The sequence below is a fragment of the Narcine bancroftii genome, chromosome 1 (assembly GCF_036971445.1).
Source record: "Narcine bancroftii isolate sNarBan1 chromosome 1, sNarBan1.hap1, whole genome shotgun sequence".
In the NCBI taxonomy this organism is placed as follows: Eukaryota; Metazoa; Chordata; class Chondrichthyes; order Torpediniformes; family Narcinidae; genus Narcine; species Narcine bancroftii.
Genome location: NC_091469.1, coordinates 189,288,763 through 189,302,018, shown reverse-complemented (window position 1 = coordinate 189,302,018; position 13,256 = coordinate 189,288,763).

Below are 13,256 nucleotides of genomic sequence, written 5' to 3'. Positions count from 1 at the left end.
AAAAATGCCACCGGGGTGCCCGTCTGACTTCAGGGCGAAGTCAGACGCATTGCTCTCCTCCTGGAATGGGATGGATTCGTCTATGGCATGCATTTCCACCTTGGCAATGTCGCCTTTGATGTGAGTGAAGGCTGTTTGGGCTTCTGCCAAAAATAGTAGTTTTTACCATGGGTCGGGCTTTGTCTGTGTAATTAGGGACCCATTGTGCATAGTATGAAAAGAACCCCAGGCATCTTTTCAGGGCCTTGAGCTCATTGCATGGAGCTCCAACAGGGGCTACATATGCTCAGGGTCAGGTCCAATGACTCCATTCTCCACCATGCTTCCTAGTATAGGCAGACACGAAGAGCGGAACATGGATTTCTTCTGGTTATACGTGAGATTTCGGACTTTTGCCGACTGGAGAAATTTTTGCAGGTTAGCGTCATGGTCCTGCAGGTCATGGCCACATTGTTCAGGTAGGGGAACGTGGCTTTGAGTTGGTGGTCATCCACCTTCCGGTCCATCTCCCTCTAGAAGACCGAAACTCATTCGTGACTCCAAAGGGAACCCTGAGGAAATGACAGAGGTGGCTGTCTGCATTGAATGCCGTGTTTGGGCTGTCCTTCAGGTGGATCCGGAGCTGGTGATAGGCCGCCTTGAGGTCAATGGTGGAGGACCCGGTATTGGGCAATCTCGTTCACCATGTTGGCTATGCAGGGGAGTGGGTAGGCATCCAAGAGATTGAACAAATTGTTAGTCTGGCTGTAGTCTATGACCATCCTGTGCTTCTCTCTGCTCTAAACCACCACTACCTGCGCTCTCCAAGGTCTGGCTCTGGGCTCTATGATTCCCTCTGCCAGGAGTTGCTTAATCTCAGCCTTGATAAAGGCTCTGTCCCCAGGACTATGTCGTCTGCTCTTAGTTGCCACTGGCTTACAGTTGGGGGTGAGGATTTTGAACAGGGGGGCAGTTCGGGGAGATGGGCGGGTGGTTTAAAAGTTGATTATTACAGATAGTGTGGGGGGTGTGGAGCCCGTCATATTTCATCAGGGCACTTTTAAGTTGGAACTGGAAGTCAAGCCCAGTATGACTGATGCACAGAGTTGTGGCATCATGAGCAATTCAAAATTCTTGTACTAGGTGCCACCCACAGTTATTGTTACTGTGCAGCTCCCTCGGATTTTGATCAAATGGGACTTGGAGACCAATGAGATTTTACACTTGACTGGGATCACTGAGGAAGCAGTGCTGTACAGTACCCAGATGTATGAAGCTTTTGGTGTTTCCCATGTCAAGCAGTTTGTAATGCACCCATTTAGCTCAATGTCCATTGCAGGCCTCACTAATTGATGTGGGCTGCTCTGATCCAGAATGATAGATGCCAGAGTCAGTTTGTTGTCTGACTCATTGCTACTGTATGTGCGTGTCGGCGGCCTCCAAGATGTCTGCCCTATGGTTTGCACATGGTCGGCACTGGAAGTGATGTCGACCCCGACGTCATGCTTGGGCCCCCGCCATGCTGTTCTCCATGACCAGAAGTTGGGCCGGAAGTGATGCAGTTCAAAATTGCAACCATTGCTGTTCACACGCAGTTCTGCAAGGGGAAGATCTGGACCTTCCTTCCCATATGCAAAGTCCTTTTCTTCCACTGCTGGAACAGGTCGCGCTTCTAGCAGGGCAGTTCTTCTGTGGGTGTTTAGACTGGCCGCAGTTATAGCACTTCGGGTGCTCAGTGATGATGGCTGCTGTTTGAGACCCTGTGCCCCAAGATAGCGGCACCCAAACTCCCCGCGCTGCCGGTGGAGTAAATCTCTGCATTCTGTTGGGCCATCTGTAGTGGCTTTGTGAGATTGGCCATGTCTTGCAGGGTTCAATTGCCCTTCTCCTGGATCCTTTGTCTGATATTATCAGAACTGAGACCGGCCACACAGGCGTCCCTGAGCAGTTTATCCTGGTAGACAGCTGCCGTAATGTCGTGCAGCCACAAGCTCTCCCCAGCTCTTGCAAGGCTCGAACGTATTCATCAACAAACTCACCAGTGGCTTGTCGACAGCTGCTCAGGAGGTATCTGGTGTAGATCACATTCTTCAGGGCCAGATACTGCTTCTGCGGGAGCCCCATAGCGGCTGAGTAAGTCTCACAGTCTCTAATCATCTGGAGGACACGGTGGCCAACTTATGCAAACAGCAGGTCTCACTTATTGACCTAATTCCGGATGTTATGCCACCTCATAAAGGTGTTCAGGCAGTCTACCCAGTGATCGAATTTAACGGAGGCCTCTGGATCCTTGTGGTCAGTGTCTAGCTTCTCCTCTCGAATTGTGATTGGTATACGTTGGTATAGTGATTAAAGTGTAGCGCTATCAATTAGACCCAACAGACGAGAAGTCGAGATTAATAGGCTTTAATCACTAGAAATTTACAGTCATATTTTACATGCTGTTGGCCCGATTCCAAGGCAGTCCTGAGGGAGGGGATTGGGTGATACTGCCTTTATTAGGAATCCTGGAGGGGGAGGAGTTATAGTATTTGGGGGGTGAGCCAACCAGTACAATGACTGAAATACAGTGTTCCACCATACACCCATTGCCCAAGTTGTCTAGTTGTAGCTCAACTAATCTCAGTAGAAAAGGCTTACTTGCATTTACTCTAATATTATCAATCAATACCATAGAACCACAGAACAATTACAGCACAGAAATAGGCCACCTTGGCCACTCTAGTCTGTACCTGTCAAAATTCTTCTTCAATGTTAAAATTGAGCCCACATTTACCACTTCAGCTGGAAGCTCATTCCATTTTCTGTACGAAGAAGTTCCCCCTAAACATTTTCACTTTGGGGAGGAGTCACGTGATGGAGTAGTGGCCGGTCAGGGAATTCCAGCCTTCTCCCGAAAAGTTATAAAAAACCACACAAAGCACAAAGGTACAAGATTAAAATTTCTAATAAAGTAAAAATAAAGGTGAGAAGAAAATGGCAGCGAAGAGAGAAAAGTCGAAAACAACGGGAAGAAAAGAGGAAGAAAGAATGTCGGAAGAAGAAGGTGAAGCCCTTACCTGTCCGAAGAGGCCCGCCGCGGAGAGAGAAGCCCACTCCCTCAGGTCAGTGGAAGTCCTGGGCTCGGGACTACAAAAATGGCTCGCAGAGCCGAGTAAAAGTGCGCAACCGCGCATGCGCGAGGAGTCACGCATGCGCGATGCACATGAAAAAAAACACACTGACGGGAGGGGGGAACAGCTGCGGAGTCGATCTCCACAGTTAAGAGAGACCTGCAGCACAGCAGCAGGTGCAGAACACAGACAATAACGACAACAAGAAAGAAGAGGGTAAAAAGAAAACAAGGAAACAACAGATGGTCAATCCAGAGGAGGAAGAAGAAGAAGAAGAAGAAGAAGAACAGAAAGAAGTGGAAGAAGAAGAGAAAGCCAAGACAATGGATGTATCTTTTTTTTTAAAAAATATATGGAATCAGTGAAAGAATGGCAATTACAAGAATTTAATGAGATAAAAAGAAGAATTAAGAATGCAGAAGAAAAAATGAATAAAATGGAAATGGCCATGTCAGAGATAGGAAAGAGAGTGGAAAATATGGAAGAACGAGAAACAATTGTAGAAATGGAAGTAGAGGAATTAAAAGAGAAATTAGAAGAATCTAATAAAAAAGTTAAAGAGGCACATGAGCTGTTAGCTCAGAAGATAGATATAATAGAAAACTATAATAGAAGAAATAATATAAAGATAGTGGGCCTTAAGGAAGATGAAGAAGGCAAAAATATGAGAGAATTTATAAAAGATTGGATCCCCAGGGTCCTCGGAAGACCAGAATTACAGGAAGAAATGGAAATAGAGAGGGCACATAGAACTTTAGCCCCGTAACCACAACCGCAGCAAAAACCAAGATCCATTTTAGTAAAATTCTTAAGATATACAACAAGAGAAAATATATTGGAGAAAGGAAGGAAGAAAGTAAGAGAAGACAAAAAGCCACTGGAATACAAAGGTCAAAAAATTTTTTTCTATCCAGACATAAGTTTTGAACTCCTGAAGAAGACGAAGGAGTTCAATACAGCAAAAACGATCTTATGGAAAAAAGGATATAAATTTATGTTAAAGTACCCAACGGTACTTAAAATAGTTATTCCAGGGCAACAAAACAGACTATTCTCGGATCCAGAGGAAGCAAGGAAATTTGCAGAACAACTACAAAACAAGCAGAGAGATGAAGACATGTAATGAGAGTAAAAATGACCACGAACTATATGTATGTGTGTAAAGGGGTATATGTGTGTATATATATATATATATATATATATATATAGTGTGTATACATGAATGTATAAGTATTTAGAGGAAAATATATAGAGTATAGACAAGAATTAATAAGGGAGGGAAAGGGAATAGAGGGAATAAGGAGGGAATTAAAAGAGTGACCTTTGTTACATAAGAAAATTGAAATCTTTTCTGGGGGGACTGGGTGGGGAGGAGTTACGGTCACTACAAAATCAGTTGACGTTTGCGAGTGAATTCGCAAATCCAAATGGAGAGGGGAGGTGTGGTTGTCCGACAAGGGATAAAGGGCAACTCAGGAGGGGGAGGGGAGAATGGGATTAAAGAAGTTTTAAATAAGAGAATAAGGAAAATGTTTGATGTTTTAGAAATGTTGTCTTATAAAGTGTTCAAAACAAAAAAGCAGAAATGGATAAGAAGGAAAGGTGATGATGGAGAAACGGAAAGGGAAGATAAACAAAGTATGAAATGGCTACGCTGAACTATATGACTTTAAATATTAACGGAATACATAACCAAATTAAAAGGAAGAAACTGCTAAATTTACTGAAAAAAAAATTGATATAGCATTTGTGCAAGAAACACATTGAACTGAATTGGAACACAAGAAATTAAAGAGAGATTGCATAGGACACGTAACAGCAGCATCGTATAATTCAAAAGCAAGAAGAGTAGCTATATTAATTCGTAAAAATGTGCCAATTAAAATAGAAGAGGAAATAATAGATCCAGCAGGGAGATATGTAATGATAAAATGTCAGATATATTCGGAGTTTTGGAATCTACTCAATGTATATTCACCTAACGAAGAAGATCAAAAGTTTATGCAAGATATTTTTTTGAAGATAGCAGATACGCAAGGGAACATATTAATAGGAGGGGATTTCAACCTGAATTTGGATTCAAATATGGACAAAACTGGGAAAAAAATTAACAGAAAGAACAAAGTAACCAAATTTATAATTAAATCGATGCAAGAAATGCAACTTTTGGATATATGGAGGAAACAACACCCAAATGAAAAGGAATATTCATATTACTCGGGTAGACATAAAACATACTCAAGAATAGACCTATTTTTGTTATCAGCTCATATGCAAGATAGAGTAAGAAAAACAGAATATAAAGCTAGAATATTATCGGACCATTCACCCTTGATATTGACAATAGAGTTAGAGGACATCCCTCCAAGAATGTATAGATGGAGATTAAACTCCATTCTACTTAAAAGGCAGGATTTTAGAGAATTCATTGAAAGACAAATTAAAATGTACTTTGAAATAAATATGGAATCAGTGAAAGATAAGTTTATACTATGGGATGCAATGAAAGCATTCATTAGAGGGCAAATAATAAGTTATGTAACCAAGATGAAGAAGGACTATAATCAGGAAACAGAGCAGTTGGAAAGGGAAATAGTAAATATAGAAAAAGAATTAGCAATGAAGGAAGATACAACTAAAAGAAGAGAATTGGCAGATAAAAAAATAAAATATGAAACACTACAAACATATAAGCTGGAGAAGAACATAATGAAGACAAAACAGAAATATTATGAATTAGGGGAAAAAAACGCACAAAATTCTAGCATGGCAGCTTAAGACAGAACAAGCTAAGAAAATGGTATTGGCATCAAGGAAAAAAGACAAACAAATCACATATAATCCAACGGAGATCAAGGAAAACTTTAGAGAATTCTATGAACAATTATACCAAACTGAAAACGAAGGGAAAGAAGGGAAAATAGATGAATTTGTAACTAAAATTGAACTACCAAAATTACAAATAGAGGAACAAAATAAATTAACAGAACCATTTGAAATAGTAGAAATACAAGAGATAATAAAAAAAATTACCAAATAATAAAACACCAGGAGAGGATGGATTCCCAATAGAATTCTATAAAACATTTAAAGATTTATTAATTCCTCCCCTCCTGGAAGTAATCAACCAGATTGATAAAACACAAAGCTTACCAGATTCATGTAAAACAGCAATAATTACAGTAATACTAAAGCAAGGGAAAGATCCACTTGCACCAGTGTCATATGGACCAATATCATTACTTAACACAGATTTTAAGATAATAGCTAAACTATTAGCAAACAGATTAGCAGAGTATGTACCTAAAATGGTAAATCTAGATCAAACTGGATTTATTAAAAAAAGATGCACAACAGACAATATTTGTAAATTTATTAACTTAATTCATGCAGTAGAAGGGAGTAAAGCGCCAACAGTAGCAATTGCTTTAGACGCAGAGAAGGCCTTTGACAGAGTAGAATGGAATTATTTATTCAAAGTATTGCAAAAATTCAGTTTACCAGAGAAGTGTATTAATTGGATTAAAGCATTATACAAGGGGCCATTGGCGAAAGTGACAGTAAATGGATATATATCAAAGCAATATAACTTAAGCAGGTCAACACGGCAGGGATGCCCACTATCACTCTTATTGTTCGCGTTAGCTATAGAACCACTAGCAGAATTGATAAGAACAGAAAATAATATAAAAGGGATAAAAATAAAAGACAAGGAATATAAAATCAGTTTATTTGCAAATGATGTTATAGTATACTTAACAGAACCAGAACTATCAATAAAAGAATTATATAAGAAATTGAAGGAATATGGAGAAGTGTTGGGTTACAAGATTAACGTAAATAAAAGTGAAGCAATGCCAATGAATAATGCGGATTTCTCAAAATTTAAGAAGGAATCACCATTCAGATGGCAAATGCAAGCAATAAGCTACCTAGGTATACAAATAAATAAAAATCTCGGCCATCTATATAAACTCAATTATTATCCACTAATGAAAAAATTACAGGACGATTTAGAGCATTGGAAAGATTTACCATTAACACTAATAGGAAGGATAAACTGTATTAAAATGAACATTTTCCCAAGGATATTATACCTATTTCAGGCATTGCCAATACACTTGACAGAGAAATTCTTCAAGGAGTTAAAGAAAATAATAAGGAAATTTTTATGGAAAGGGGGGAAACCGAGGATAGCACTAGATAAATTAACAGAATGGTATAAACAAGGAGGCTTACAACTGCCAAACTTTAAAAATTATTATAGAGCCACACAATTGAGATACCTATCAGATTTTTATCAAACAAGGGAAAAGCCAGATTGGACTAGATTGGAATTAGATAAAATAGGGGAAAAGATACCTGAACACATATTATATAAATGGGATGAAAAATTGGTACAACATAGGAGTTCTCCAGTATTACATCATCTACTCAATATTTGGAAAAAGATTCATGTAGAAAGGAATAAAACAAATTACCAATTACCAAAACTAATATTGACGCAAAATAAGTTACTCCCTTTTACAATAGATAACCTTTCCTTTAGAGAATGGGAGAAAAAGGGATTGTCATGATAATGAATATGTATGAGATGTACTGGAAGTCACGTGGTATGAGTGAGAGATAAGAACACAAGCAGGAGAACAAAGGAAACCAGAGAATAAAAAGACACTAAGAAGTTTACCTGATAAACTTGTGTTTAATGTTTTATTAACTTCACATTTCGGGCCACAAATGTGACATTGGCGACGAGGATGAAAGAAGCTTGAAGAAAATTAAAGACTAAACAAGATTACAGAGGTTTACAGACAACTTCAAGGTGATAAGAATTTTCTCTTTGTCTCAGTACTTTTGGGGCTGGAATTTTTCCTCATGGCTGGGGCAGACGGTGACTTTCTAACACATAGTGGAATTGCTCATTTTGACCCAACGGGTGATGCAAGCACTGTAAGTGTGAAGTGGAAGGCATGGCTGGAAGAATTTGAATCCTACGCCGACAGTCGTGGCCTATTTCTAGATACCGGTACGGTTGAACAAAAAGCGCAGAGAAGGGCGTTACTTCTTTTCACTGCAGGACCCGCAGTTCGGGAAACATTTAAGACACTTTTGAATACTGGAGGAAAGGATGAGTACCGGAAGTGACGAGACTACGCCAGCTAGCTGTTGGATGCAATTACATGCCAGCTGATTTGGACAACCAATTATTGGATCAAGTCGTACAGCACTGCAGATCAGATAAACTCAGAAGACGTCTACTGGAAAGAGGGAGTGAGTTGGAACTCACCGATGCTTTAACCATTGCTGCTGCATTAGAGGCTGTTGAAGGGCAATTTCATACCATGACCCTAAAAGACAACTCAAGCCAGCAAATTAAGAGGCTCTCACATCACCATAATCAGCCAAGATATACGTCGACACATGACGTGGAGTGTTATCGATGTGGAAACCGAGGTCACTTTGGAAAAGACCCATATTGCCCGGCCAAAGGCAAAGTTTGCAGAAAGTGTGGAGGTAAAGACCAAGAATTCCCCGCAGTCTTCCAAGGAGTAGGAAAGCTGAAAGGTCGACAATTGAAGCTAGAGGTAGATGAAAGGGTCAAACCTAAGGCACAACCAATGCACCGAACTCCATTTGGACTTCGTGGGAAAGTCGAAGCCAAAATTAAAGAATTGATCGAACAAGACATTATTGAACTGGTGGAACATTCGACACAATGGGTCAGCCCAGTAGTGATTGTGCCCAAACCAAAGGGTGACATAAGACTATGTGTTGACATGAGAATGGCCAATGAAGCTATAATTAGAGAACGACACCCTATACCAACGGTGGAGGAAATACTTCAAGAACTAACTACCAGCAAGGTATTCTCAAAAATTGATCTGAAATGGGGCTATCATCAATTAGAGCTGGATCCAGGTTCCCGAGATGTGACAACATTTGTGACTCACTGTGGATTGTATCGTTACAAGAGACTATCATTTGGAATTAATGCAGCTTCGGAGATCTACCAGTATGAAATCCATCGAGTGATTCAAGGCATTCCTGGAGTTGCCAACATTTCTGACGACATCATAGTCCATGCACCAACGAAGGAAGAGCATGACAAACGGTTGAGGTGTGTACTATCTAGACTACAGGAGGCAGGCCTTACCGTGAATGGAAACAAGTGCCAGTTCGGTGTGTCAGAAATGGACTTCATGGGACATAGACTTACACGGAAAGGACTAAACCCTGCAGAGACCAAGGTGAAAGCTATTGCAGAGGCACGTGCACCTCAGAACGCAACAGAGGAAAGCAAACATTGCTGATCCGCTGTCCAGATTGGTGAAGGATGGAGGTTACCAATCCAAGTCAGAATTGGAAACAGAAACAGAGAGCTTTGTACGCTTCGTAGCTATTCAGGCGACACCGAAAGCTGTGACTACGAAGGAAGTCGAGAGAGAATCCGAACGTGATCCAGAACTCATGGAAGTAAGAGAATGCATACAGAGTGGACAATGGGACAAGTGTACTCACAAGGCTTACATTCACATTAGAGACGAACTTTGTTGCATCGGACAGTGTGTATTGAGAGATTGCAGATTGGTGATTCCGCAAAGATTGAGACCGAAGATCGTATCCTTAGCGCATGAAGGACACCTAGGTATTGTTGGTACCAAGCAAAACCTCAGGACCAAGGTATGGTGGCCAGGTTGTGATAAAGACGCAGAGAAATTCGTTAAAACTTGTCATGGATGTCAAATCACAAGTAGGAGTAATCCGCCAGAACCGATCCGGAGTACGCAACTTCCGACAGGACCATGGATCGACGTAGCTGTTGATTTTCTTGGACCTTTACCGACGGGTGAATCAATTATGGTAGTGATAGATTACTACAGCAGATACTATGAGTACGTGGTGTTGAAGTCCACAACCACTGAAAAAACAATAAAAGCGTTAGCAGAGATATTCGCAAGATATGGATTACCTGTTACATTATACTCTGACAATGGTCCACAATTCATTTCAGAGACATTTGCGGAATACATGAGGACCACAGGTATCCACCATCATAAAGTAACTCCGAAATGGCCGCAAACCAATGGAGAAATAGAGAGAAAAATCAGTCCATTGAAAAATGATTGAGAATTGCACACGCAGAAGGACAAAATTGGCGAGAAGCATTGCTATCTTATGTGGCTGTCTATCGAGCAACGCCTCATGCAACCACTGGAAAAAGTCCTGCAGAAGCATTTTTTGGGAGAAAAATCCGCACAAAAATGCCAGAAATAAAGGAAATCCGAGACGACCAGGAGATGAGGGACCACAATGCTGAAAAGAAAGGTGCAGCAAAGCTATACACAGATTCGAAACGTGGAGCCAAGTACTCAGACATCATGCCAGGAGATAATGTTCTAGTGAGGCATGAAACTGGTGGTAAGCTAGATACACCTTATTACCATCAACCCTATACTGTTGTATCCAGAAGTGGCAGTATAGTGACAGTCAAGTCTCCGACTGGAGTCCTGTATGAGAGAAATGTATCAAGTGTAAAAAGGTACCAGTCCAGAGATACATCGAGTGAAGAGGTTGAAAGGCCAATACGAGATGCTGAAACTGAGAGACCTGATGATGTTCCAGAGGCAGTTACCAGCACTCCTGATGAAGTGACTAGAGCGCCAGAAACACCCGAAGCCGTGGCAAGCAGTATTTCCGACGCTGAGAGTGAACAACCGAGAAGTGACGACAATATCGCAGGCAGGCCGAAACGAAACCGGAAAGTGCCCAAACGATACGAAGACTTTGTGCCATAATTTTAATAAGAACTTTGGGACAGTATTTTAATCTTATATCATAAAGTGCATGTATGAATGCTGTAGGAAGTAAATTTTATGTAGTTGAGTTATAGTATTACCATTAGTTACGATGTTTGTATGTTTCCGAGGGATATTGATAATTGAAGGTAAAGTTTATTTCTGATTAAAGGAGGGATGTCATGATAATGAATATGTATGAGATGTACTGGAAGTCACGTGGTATGAGGGAGAGATAAGAACACAAGCAGGAGAACAAAGGAAACCGGAGAATAAAAAGACACTAAGAAGTTTACCTGATAAACTTGTGTTTAATGTTTTATTAACTTCACATTTCGGGCCACAAATGTGACAGGGATCAAAAGAATAGAAAATTGTTTTTCAGGAAATAGATTATTATCCTTTGAACAAATGAAAGTTAAATACAATATAACTCAAGATACAGTGCTGGCATATTACTAATTGAGATCCTACTTGAAGGACAAATTAGGACAAATTGGATCCTACTTGAAGGACAAATGAGGTTACCAGAGGGAAGTAACTTTGAATATGTGATTAGAGATACAATGATAATCAAAAGATTTATAACAAATATGTATATTAAACTGCAAGAAAAGGAGAATGAGGAAACAAATGGTAAAACTAAACAAAAATGGGAACAAGATTTAAATATAAAGTTAAAAAAGGAAACATGGGAGAAATTATGTTCTGGAATGATGAGAAATGCAATAAATACGAGGTTACGTATGATACAATATAACTGGATACACAGGCTATACATTACACCTCAAAAGTTAAATAAATGGGACCCAACAGTATCTGATAGATGTTTTCGATGTAAAAAAGAAATGGAACAACAATTCATGCAATCTGGACATGTGAGAAAGTAGAAAAATTTTGGGAAGATCTAAACTAAATATTAAATAAAATTACAGAAAACAATATTCCAAAAAATCCAGAGATCTTCCTCCTAAGTAACATAAAAAACAAAGAATTTGGAATTGATTTGGATGGTGCACAAAAAAGATTTGTTAAGATAGCTCTAGCCGTAGCAAAAAAATGTATTATGTCAACCTGGAAATTGGAAGATAATTTGAAAATACAACAATGGTATATAGAAATGAATAAATGTATTCCATTAGAAAAAATAACATATTGTTTAAGAAATAATATTGAAATATTTGAACAAATATGGGAGCCTTACATGAAACACAATAGAGAAAACCTACCGGGGACATTCACTACCTAAATTAACGAAAGGAGAAGGAAATGAAAAGAATTGACTCAGTGGAATTTCTTGTTTATTTTTATTGAATGACAACATTGTTTGACTGGTTTAATGTATCTTAGATTTTGTACTTTAAATGGATGGGGGGGAGGTAGGGAGGGTGGGATGGGAGGAGGGAGGGGGGGGAGAAAATGACACTATATATTTGAAAAGGAAAATGTATGTATCATGGTCAATGTGGTTTATGGTGTGAAAAATAAAAAATTAAAAAAAAAACATTTTCACTTTCACCCTTAACTCATGTCCTCTGGTTTGAATCTCACCTACCCTCAGTGAAAAAGCCTTTCTACATTTACTCTGTGTGATAGAACAGAATACTATCACCAATGTATATATTTGTATATATTTACATCTAGTAGTAGTGATTGGCTGAGAGCCATAGCCACGCCTACTGGCAGGTCATAAAGGGCTGCTTCTAATCAGACCCAGGTCAGTCTGGACTGGTCGACCTCGATGTAATACGCTCCAGTCTTTTGCTTATAAAAGCCTTGGTTTGAGTCAACAAGTCTTTGAGTCATTCGACGCACTACAATTTTATTAGCAAAAATTTCAACAAATGGAGCGAATGCTGTGACCAGAACACCTCAGCATCGACCCGCAGTCAGCTACTGCCCAGAGTGACTTTATGCACTGGGTGAGGTGCTTCAAGGCATACCTGCAGCGATCAGACCCCATCGTGGAGGAAGACACGGATAAACTACTAGTCCTGATGTCCATGGTGTCCACAAGGGTCTACAAGAACATCCAGGATGCGACCTCCTACACAGCTGCCATGAACGTGCTGAGGGGACTCTACGTGTGGCCTGTGATTAAGGTCTATGCCAGGGAACCAGGAGGCAGCAGACCAGTGAGTCCTGCAAAGCCTACCTCCAGGCACTGAGATTACTGGGTAGAGCTTGTGTGTGCACTGACAAGATGGCAGCCGGGATCACCGACGACTTCAAGCAGGATGCTTATGTGGCAGGGGTCCGTCCCAATGAAGTGAGGCAACGATTGTTGGAGCATGGGGGAGACAGTCTGACAGAGACCTAGATATTTAACCACCTTGTTCTGCAATTTAAATTTGGTCATTTTCTTAAA